This window comes from Physeter macrocephalus, chromosome 13 (assembly GCF_002837175.3).
Source record: "Physeter macrocephalus isolate SW-GA chromosome 13, ASM283717v5, whole genome shotgun sequence".
NCBI lineage: Eukaryota > Metazoa > Chordata > Mammalia > Artiodactyla > Physeteridae > Physeter > Physeter macrocephalus.
In genome coordinates this window covers 30,612,527-30,622,090 of record NC_041226.1, presented here as the reverse complement: position 1 = coordinate 30,622,090, position 9,564 = coordinate 30,612,527, and the positions used below count along the sequence as shown (strand labels likewise).

Genomic DNA, 9,564 nt, shown 5'->3' with positions numbered 1-9,564 from the left:
ATATTTTGTAATAACTGTAAATGAAAAGTAACCTATAAAATTTGTATAAAAATTTTTTTAAAAATTAAAATGATCTATTAAAAGCTGTCTAGTTTCATCAGAGGAATTAATTCAGACATTTCTATCAATGTATCTCTTTGAAATTTGGCTTATTTTACACCTTTAACTATTAAGTAACTCACTAAATAAACTCACATTTTGAAAAATAAAATATTTCCTTTAAAACAAACAAACAAAAGCACATGCTATTAGGCATTTAAGAACTAGGAACAGGATTTATACATTTTATATCCATAGTACCTAATGGAGTTATTTTCTAATAGACATCAGTAAATAAATATCAGTTGTATAAATTAATGTATTTTCTTCAACATGAAAGCTAGCACAACTGAATAAATTAGGGAATTCAGTGTCACACCTATCTATATTATGTGAGTTAAGGTATATGAGGAAATACACCATATTAGCCTTTTATTAATGATCATATTTTCCAAATTAGTGTAGTTAAAATTCATACATTAAGTATATTTTCAGCCATGTAAATATATTCAGTATATAGTTTCTTTCCATATACCCATTATAGTCAGAAACCACATCTTAAACAAATACATACTGCCTAAATTATCTCTAAAGTGATTAATTTATTTGGCATAAAAGTTATGGTCTACTTAATTCCTCTGCTTTAATAGAATTAACATTTATGTATGCCCATCATTTCTTTTGTGGTCTTGGATAAGTCATATCATCATGATGGAAATAATTTTCCCCACTAGAAATTGAAAATTGGACATGATATTCTCTTTGTGACCATTTCAGTTCAAAGTGTACAATTCTTCTATGATTATGTTAGAGTAAAACATATGAATTGTCAATATTCTACTTTCATTTGACTTATTAATGTAACAATTCCATAAAGTTTTAAAGTATTTTTGGCCTGCTTTTTATGCCAGAACACTATAAATATACTGGGTACTTGGAAATTTAGAATTGTTTTTAACCATTGGAATCACTGAAAGTGGAAAGAGCCGAAGGAAAGAACATAGGAAATAAATATGGACAGATCATGAAATATTTCCACTCTAACATTTGTCTATGGCCATCACAGAACACACAGTTACATCCAATCGTCAAGACTTGTGGACACAAATAATTTTGTGATATTATATGTGATATCTTCCTGGCTTTAAAGTGACCCACATCCTTGACAAAATGTAACTGGGTTGTTTCCATAGTTAACAGTAAATAGAATGTAACAAGCCTACTCATCTCCTTTGTTTTCAAACTTGTGAACTAAGGTTTCCTTTTTTTTTTTTACTTTTTCTTTCTGCCAAATTAACCCTTCATAATGCTATTCAAGTCATTTTCTGTACCCCGCCACAAACATGAAGAATAATCAGCTAATATTTTTCATGTGTCTCCTAGAAAAAAGTTAACTATGATGTTCTTTGACTATTTTGAATATTTGATTTGTAGAAAATTTCAAATGGACTCAGTAACTTCATGTTCATAGACATAATGATTCAAAATTTTAACAATATGTATATACACAGAATTTTAATAGTCTTCTCTGTGAAGGTACGCATATACCAATTATTTACTATCAAGTGTGTCATGTGTTCTATTACAGTGCCTGAGAGTATTGAGGGTATTTAATTCCCCTAAATATGGTACCTGTCCTTTTAATGTAGCAAATACATAAGTAGTAAATGTGTTTTTTAAAGGTAACCTTCAACTTCAGCATTTTTAAAATAATCATAAATCCAAATTAGTGTAGTTCAAATTAGTACCATTAATTATATGTTTGTATATGGCAACCTCCTTATTATAACTGACCCTACACTCGGAGTAATGTTGCTCTTATACTCAGTGATGTAGATTTAAGGGAAGCCAATGTATAACTCCAGAAGGTATTTCTCTGTGAAAAAAGAGTCTTTGTATGGAGCCATGCAAAAATGCCTCTGCAGTCACACAAATTGATCAGTGGTGCTACATTGTGCTTTTATAAATATTGCCTAGAGAGATGGTCATCCGAGAAAACTAGACATTTAGATTCATTTTTACTTCTATCTATCGGTGGATTTTGAGTAGTATCAAGAGATCAAGTCTTCTGATGCAGTAAGTTAGAAGAGTGATATATTAGGAAATGAGTGCTTTACCAATAATGTAAATTTAAATGACCACCTATATATTTAGAGATCTTGTGTTATGAAATTGATTTGCAAATTTCAGAGAATTGTAGAAACTTTTTTTATTTTGGTTGGGTCAACATGGTAAAATTTATAACTTTTAAATAATATATATAGTGTGTAAAGAGTGTTTTTATAAGGGCTACTATGTCTACATACATTTACGTGAGAGAACAGAAGTGGTATATTAAACACATAAGTATATATTATTAATTTTATTCATAGTATAGGATGCATATATTTAATTATCTTACTAAAATTTCATATCATTTTTAAATTTCTTATTACAGGTTGGTGAGTAATTGACTACATATAGGACTTTCTATAGAGGTATATTTCATAACTAGCTACACTTCTCTGGGAAATATCCATTAAAAATCAGGTCTTATAAGTTCTACAACACTGAAGCATGATCTATAAAAATTTCCTGCTCCTGGGTTAGATTTTGATATTAGATTCAAATAATCATTAAAGGGTTAAGTTACTGTAGTACAATTTTAAACAAAGAAGTATAATTTATGTCTGATTAATTTTACTTTCTTACCTAGCCATTCTCATGAATCTGCCACAGGTGCACATAAGATAAATCTCTCTTTGATCATTAGAGTGAGATACAGTAGGCTCTGAAAATATTGTCTATTTCTTATCAGATGGATTTATCTCTTTAACTTATTTGCATCTGTTTCCTTGTATCTTACATACAATCAGCAACAACTTTTTGCTACACAAATGTTTTCTTAGGACAATCTTGATCGTCATAATTTAATAATGGGAAATGGAATTGTGACTTTGATTATCTTTCCATGAGGAAAAAAAAACAAAAACAAAAATCTACATCAATAAAGTTCATCTAACACATTTTAAATAAAAATGCATAGCTATATGAGATAATTCTTTATTCATAAATTTTCGGTACCAAATTAATGTAATTCTTTGCCCAAATCATTTACTTGTTAATTTAAAGGGAACCTCTAGAGTTTCGGAAAAAAAGAAAATATGTGACACTAACTCCTTGGGTCAGTATTTTCTGACTTGAAAATCTTTAAAAGGATGTTCAGATGTATGAGACTTACATTTAAATATGGCTTATACAACAGTTTCTTCTGAGAACACGCATTTTTAAAATATTTTGCATTCTATGTCATTAAAACATGAATTTATATCTCCCCAAATTAAATAAGATTGAGCTAGGCTAGGGTAGAGCAGGAGAAATTCTCCCTCCTAAGTTCCTTTTCCAATTTAGAGTATATAATTTAGACTAGGTTACAACATCTTTTTTCCTCTTTAGGATCCTCTGAAACAGGTGGTATAATCACACAGCCCAGGTACATAAAGGTATTATAAGTGTAACAACGAAAGTTATATCATGAGAGGCAATTAAACTGATATACTCCAAATTGGTCCTACTAAGCCATTTCTCATGTCTTTTGATATATTATCAGTTAATGCACTCTGAAATTCAGAGGCAAGTTTTGTAGCACATTCAAAATAATCTTATACAGATGGCGTACTCTCTCGCTATTAAAAAAAAAAAAATCTTTCTACGTACCAAAAGAATTATATTCATTCCTTAGGTGAAACTGCCATAGGAAATACAAACTTCCTTGAAAGTGCAAGAATTTGTAATCTAGGATTTCAGGAGAGACTTCTAAAATCTTATTTTACATATATATACATATATATATATATATATTTTTTTTTTTTAGTATGTGGGCCTCTCACTGTTGTGGCCTCTCCCGTTGCGGAGCACAGGCTCTGGACACACAGGCTCAGCGGCCATGGCTCACGGGCCTAGCCGCTCGGCGGCATGTGAGATCTTCCCGGACCGGGGCACGAACAGTATCCCCTGCATTGGCAGGCGGACTCTCAACCACTGAGCCACCCGGGAAGCCCTTATTATATTTTTTGATCAACTGCCTTTCTTATAAATGTCAATTTTTTTAATCCTGAAATTCATCCCTTGAATTTTACCTACCTCGTCTAGACCATTCTTTCTAATCTATTCAGGCTAAACTTCTTCAAAAATCTGCCCTTCACCCTCATCTGCATACAACTAGAGGTTCATCCTCCCTTTATTGAGACTTATCTTCTTTGTCTCTGTGATTGATGATCTCCTTGTTCATCTCCTCAGGACTCTATGTTATGGGCTCCATACAAAACAAGCAGCTTTTTGGGTCCCTTGTTAAATGGCCTGGAGTAGTAAACCCAAAGAAGAATATGTTGCCTCCAAATCCAGAGGCAAAATAAATGTGCCTTTTTTTTGGTTGTTAGGGAACAGATGTCACAACTTATCCTCCACCTTAGAAGGGACACCACTGGACTTCTAGAAATTTCACTGAAGTTGAAGGTCCCTGAAATTTTGACAGATTTATTTCCCACCTTCTTACATATACATATCTTATTAATGTTAGCATAGTGACTACAATGTGTTTGTGTTCTGTTTCTTTGGAGAACTGTGACTGATACAGATTTCGTTAGCAGGACTGGTTCTAAAAGAACAGAGTCTTACAGATGAGCTTTCTGGATTTTTTCCGGACTTTCTAGAATCCTAGAATTGATTTTCTAGTCTGAATAGTTTTAAAGGCACTAATAACCCTATTTCCAGTGCTAAAGAAGTCACTGAGAGTCAATGTCATGATGCAGCAACAGAGATATGCAAAATATCACTATTGGGTATTTGTAATTAAATATTTATAAAAGGCATTGTTCTGGGTCACTGTGTATTGGATACCTTAAACATTTCAGCTAAACTAATGAGTTTAAAGAAATTGGCTGGTTACTGCTCTTTGAGTTCTCTCACTTGGCTGCATTCAGATCATTCTTAATAGATACATTGGTTACTTTCATGAAAACTATAAATGTTGTCAGAGTTATACTAAGAAATTTAACCACTATGTCTCCAAAATACTGTCTGGCACCTCCTTTTCTGTCACAATTGTTCTTCCTTATCCCCTAAAACAGAAATTCTACTCCTTTACTTGTGAAAACCTGCCATCTCTTTGGCACGTAGTGGGATTACATCTATATCTCTATCCACATATCTGTATGTAACATTATACATATTATATCTATGTTATACATAGATATATCATAATTTTATATATGTTGTCAGTTTATAGTTATTATTTAAAAAGCATCTCCATTAATTATTTCCTTTGTGTTTTCCAAGAAAAATAAATGTCCTTTTACATGTGCCCTCCTGAGCTTTGATTTGTCTCATTTTTGAGCATGTTCACAAATACATGTTTTATTGTATTTTTGCTGTTGCTGTTATCTTTTTTGGGAAAAATTCATTTTTATTAATAAAAAATAAACACTTATTCCAGTTTCAGTCATTATGCTTGAAGTTACTAATTTAAAAAAATATAAATAATCACTTAATAATCCTGTTTTAACTAAGACAATGAAACTGTGGCTTAAAAAATAAAAGTATTCAGCACCATTTGATTATATACCTTTCAGACTTTGCTCTTAAAGTTTCTGGAACTTTTCTGTCTGTGAAGTACAGGAGTTGCTGTACTGAGGAACACTCTCTGGGACAACCAAAGAGAAGTTAAGCAATCAGCCTATATTCAGCCTGCTAACTTGGACTATACAATGTTCCCTTCCTCTCCACTCTAGCTCAGGAGGGACATGCTTCTAAGCACTGATGTATGAAGAGTCCAACTGTTATTAGCTGGAAAGACCAGTTCTAACAGCAAATAATGGTAAATCTCCAACACAGATGCTATTGTCCTTAATGTCCTGTGGTTTTAGGAAATTCTGTAAATATTTTGGATTTAGTTCAATTTATTCAGAAATAAAACATGTTTAATAATGTTAAACTACTCTGCCAGAGTAAGTGTCTGCTGGTTTAGTATCTTTATAAAAGAAATATATATATATATGTAAAATACGTGTAGGTAAATCATAGCCTTAAAGTATACTTAGAATACTGCTTTATTTAAATCAAAATCTAACAAAATGTCTTCAGTTAAAAGAAGCTAATGAAACTAAATCCAAAGTTATGATAAGGGAGACTCGCTCTCAGTTAAAGTTGTATTGCTTAGAGAACTTAAAGCCATTCTAGGCAAGGTTAAGGTGGCACCTCCTTATTCTTTACTATACATAATTCCAATCAGGGTTGGGCCAGAAATGAGCATTTCTAAATATAATATTTCAGAAAAGTCCATAGAAGTGTTTCAAAGACTTTTGTGCAAAAGAATGTCTGTCTGTCTTTCTGTATCGGTGAGTAGTATGCCCATCAGAATTTCCTAATAACACAAAGACAAAGGCAAGTCCATACACCTGATCAGATGTCAAAGGAATGGGAGGTGACTATTAGGTCACCCATAGAGCTTCTGCTAGCCTTTTAGTATATGCTGTTCACCAGTGTGAGTCAGGTGGACTTTTGTGAGTAATGAGTTTAAAGAAATTGGCTGGTTACTGCTCTTTGAGTTCTCTCACTTGGCTGCATTCAGATCATTCTTAATAGATACATTGGTTACTTTCATGAAAACTATAAATGTTGTCAGAGTTATACTAAGAAATTTAACCACTATGTCTCCAAAATACTGTCTGGCACCTCCTTTTCTGTCACAATTGTTCTTCCTTATCCCCTAAAACAGAAATTCTACTCCTTTACTTGTGAAAACCTGCCATCTCTTTGGCACGTAGTGGGATTACATCTATATCTCTATCCACATATCTGTATGTAACATTATACATATTATATCTATGTTATACATAGATATATCATAATTTTATATATGTTGTCAGTTTATAGTTATTATTTAAAAAGCATCTCCATTAATTATTTCCTTTGTGTTTTCCAAGAAAAATAAATGTCCTTTTACATGTGCCCTCCTGAGCTTTGATTTGTCTCATTTTTGAGCATGTTCACAAATACATGTTTTATTGTATTTTTGCTGTTGCTGTTATCTTTTTTGGGAAAAATTCATTTTTATTAATAAAAAATAAACACTTATTCCAGTTTCAGTCATTATGCTTGAAGTTACTAATTTAAAAAAATATAAATAATCACTTAATAATCCTGTTTTAACTAAGACAATGAAACTGTGGCTTAAAAAATAAAAGTATTCAGCACCATTTGATTATATACCTTTCAGACTTTGCTCTTAAAGTTTCTGGAACTTTTCTGTCTGTGAAGTACAGGAGTTGCTGTACTGAGGAACACTCTCTGGGACAACCAAAGAGAAGTTAAGCAATCAGCCTATATTCAGCCTGCTAACTTGGACTATACAATGTTCCCTTCCTCTCCACTCTAGCTCAGGAGGGACATGCTTCTAAGCACTGATGTATGAAGAGTCCAACTGTTATTAGCTGGAAAGACCAGTTCTAACAGCAAATAATGGTAAATCTCCAACACAGATGCTATTGTCCTTAATGTCCTGTGGTTTTAGGAAATTCTGTAAATATTTTGGATTTAGTTCAATTTATTCAGAAATAAAACATGTTTAATAATGTTAAACTACTCTGCCAGAGTAAGTGTCTGCTGGTTTAGTATCTTTATAAAAGAAATATATATATATATGTAAAATACGTGTAGGTAAATCATAGCCTTAAAGTATACTTAGAATACTGCTTTATTTAAATCAAAATCTAACAAAATGTCTTCAGTTAAAAGAAGCTAATGAAACTAAATCCAAAGTTATGATAAGGGAGACTCGCTCTCAGTTAAAGTTGTATTGCTTAGAGAACTTAAAGCCATTCTAGGCAAGGTTAAGGTGGCACCTCCTTATTCTTTACTATACATAATTCCAATCAGGGTTGGGCCAGAAATGAGCATTTCTAAATATAATATTTCAGAAAAGTCCATAGAAGTGTTTCAAAGACTTTTGTGCAAAAGAATGTCTGTCTGTCTTTCTGTATCGGTGAGTAGTATGCCCATCAGAATTTCCTAATAACACAAAGACAAAGGCAAGTCCATACACCTGATCAGATGTCAAAGGAATGGGAGGTGACTATTAGGTCACCCATAGAGCTTCTGCTAGCCTTTTAGTATATGCTGTTCACCAGTGTGAGTCAGGTGGACTTTTGTGAGAGAATAGTGTTTGGTGGCCAGGACCTTTTGGGGGCATTTCTTCCTAAGTGGAATACACAACAGATAAGGGAACAGGGGAGGTAATACAGGGAAGCTACTCTTTCCAGCTCAGGAGTTGATGAAGTTCATATATGTATCCAAGAAGCCCCTGGGATCCTCTAGCTGTGGATAGTGGCTAATGTGGTCATCCAGAATGACACTGTGGACTGTGGCAGCATTTTCCTGTACAGCTCTAAGAACTGGATAGGGATTCACCAGATCCAACGGCCCTTAGATAAAATTAATGGGAATAGATGCAATGACAAGAGCTCTCACCCAACGTCTTCTAAACTTTTTCCTCTGATTGATATACTTCAAGAGACTGTCGATAACCAAGTTCCCATCATTGTGGCATATCCCTGCCCACATGTCCCACAGCTCACTCTCAGAGGGTCAAGTGTACAGCCCAAAATCTGAGGAGAGACCTCGAGAGAATACAAAGTTCATCAGTCACGTGAGGATGCGTGACAGCATGCCTCCGTCTTTGAGAAGCTTTTGGAGAAGGAGAAGAAGGTGAGCTTCAAGAAATATACCTCCATTTGACAGACAGAGACTCTTAATGGTAAGCTGACCAGATCTATTCTTCTTGAAACTATAGAGCAGCTCCTGAGCAAAGATATCTCCACAGGCATGAGACAACAAGTTGATCCTACTGTTCTGGAACCCCAGATGCCGCAAAAGGGCCTCCACGATGCTGGACTGCTCAAATATGGAATAGTGATGTGGTCTTGTTTTGTCACTGAAGCCAAAACTTAGGAAATTGAGGATTATCACTTGATGAAATCTGAGGGTCAGACCTTCCCATATCTTGTACCAATCATAGCTGGACATTGTAAAACCATGTAAAAGCACGACTATCTCCGGACTTCAAACCACACCCACAGAGTCTTGGTAGAAGATGCTCAGTCCCTTTTAGGTAAAAAAAAATGCCTGATAACTTCCATGAGTAAAGAGCAGAGGAAAGCTGAGGAGGGGACGGTGAGGAGGGGTGGGGATGTGCAGATAGGCCCCAAGCAGGGGCATAGTCAATAGCCCCACCTAGACCCACCACTCCCTCATCCTGATTCTGGTAAGACTTGGGCTGCAAGACTCCACCTAGACCCACCACTCTCTCATCCTGATTCTGATAAGACTTGCACTTCAAGACCCCATGTTTGGGGGACCCCTGTTGCTGCTGTCTTTAAGTGTTTTCATTCTTTTTCTTTTTTTTCTAACTTTATTGAGGAAAGATTGACATAAAAAATTATTTTTATATATTTTTTAAATATATATATATAAAGTGTATAACTTGATGAT

At 34.0% G+C, this 9,564-nt stretch overlaps 1 pseudogene; it reads right to left on the bottom strand.

The window, feature by feature from the left end:
• Positions 1-8,337: 8,337 nt before the first annotated feature.
• Positions 8,338-9,327, bottom strand: LOC102977082 (mesoderm-specific transcript homolog protein-like; annotated as a pseudogene).
• Between the last annotated feature and the right edge of the window lie 237 nt (positions 9,328-9,564).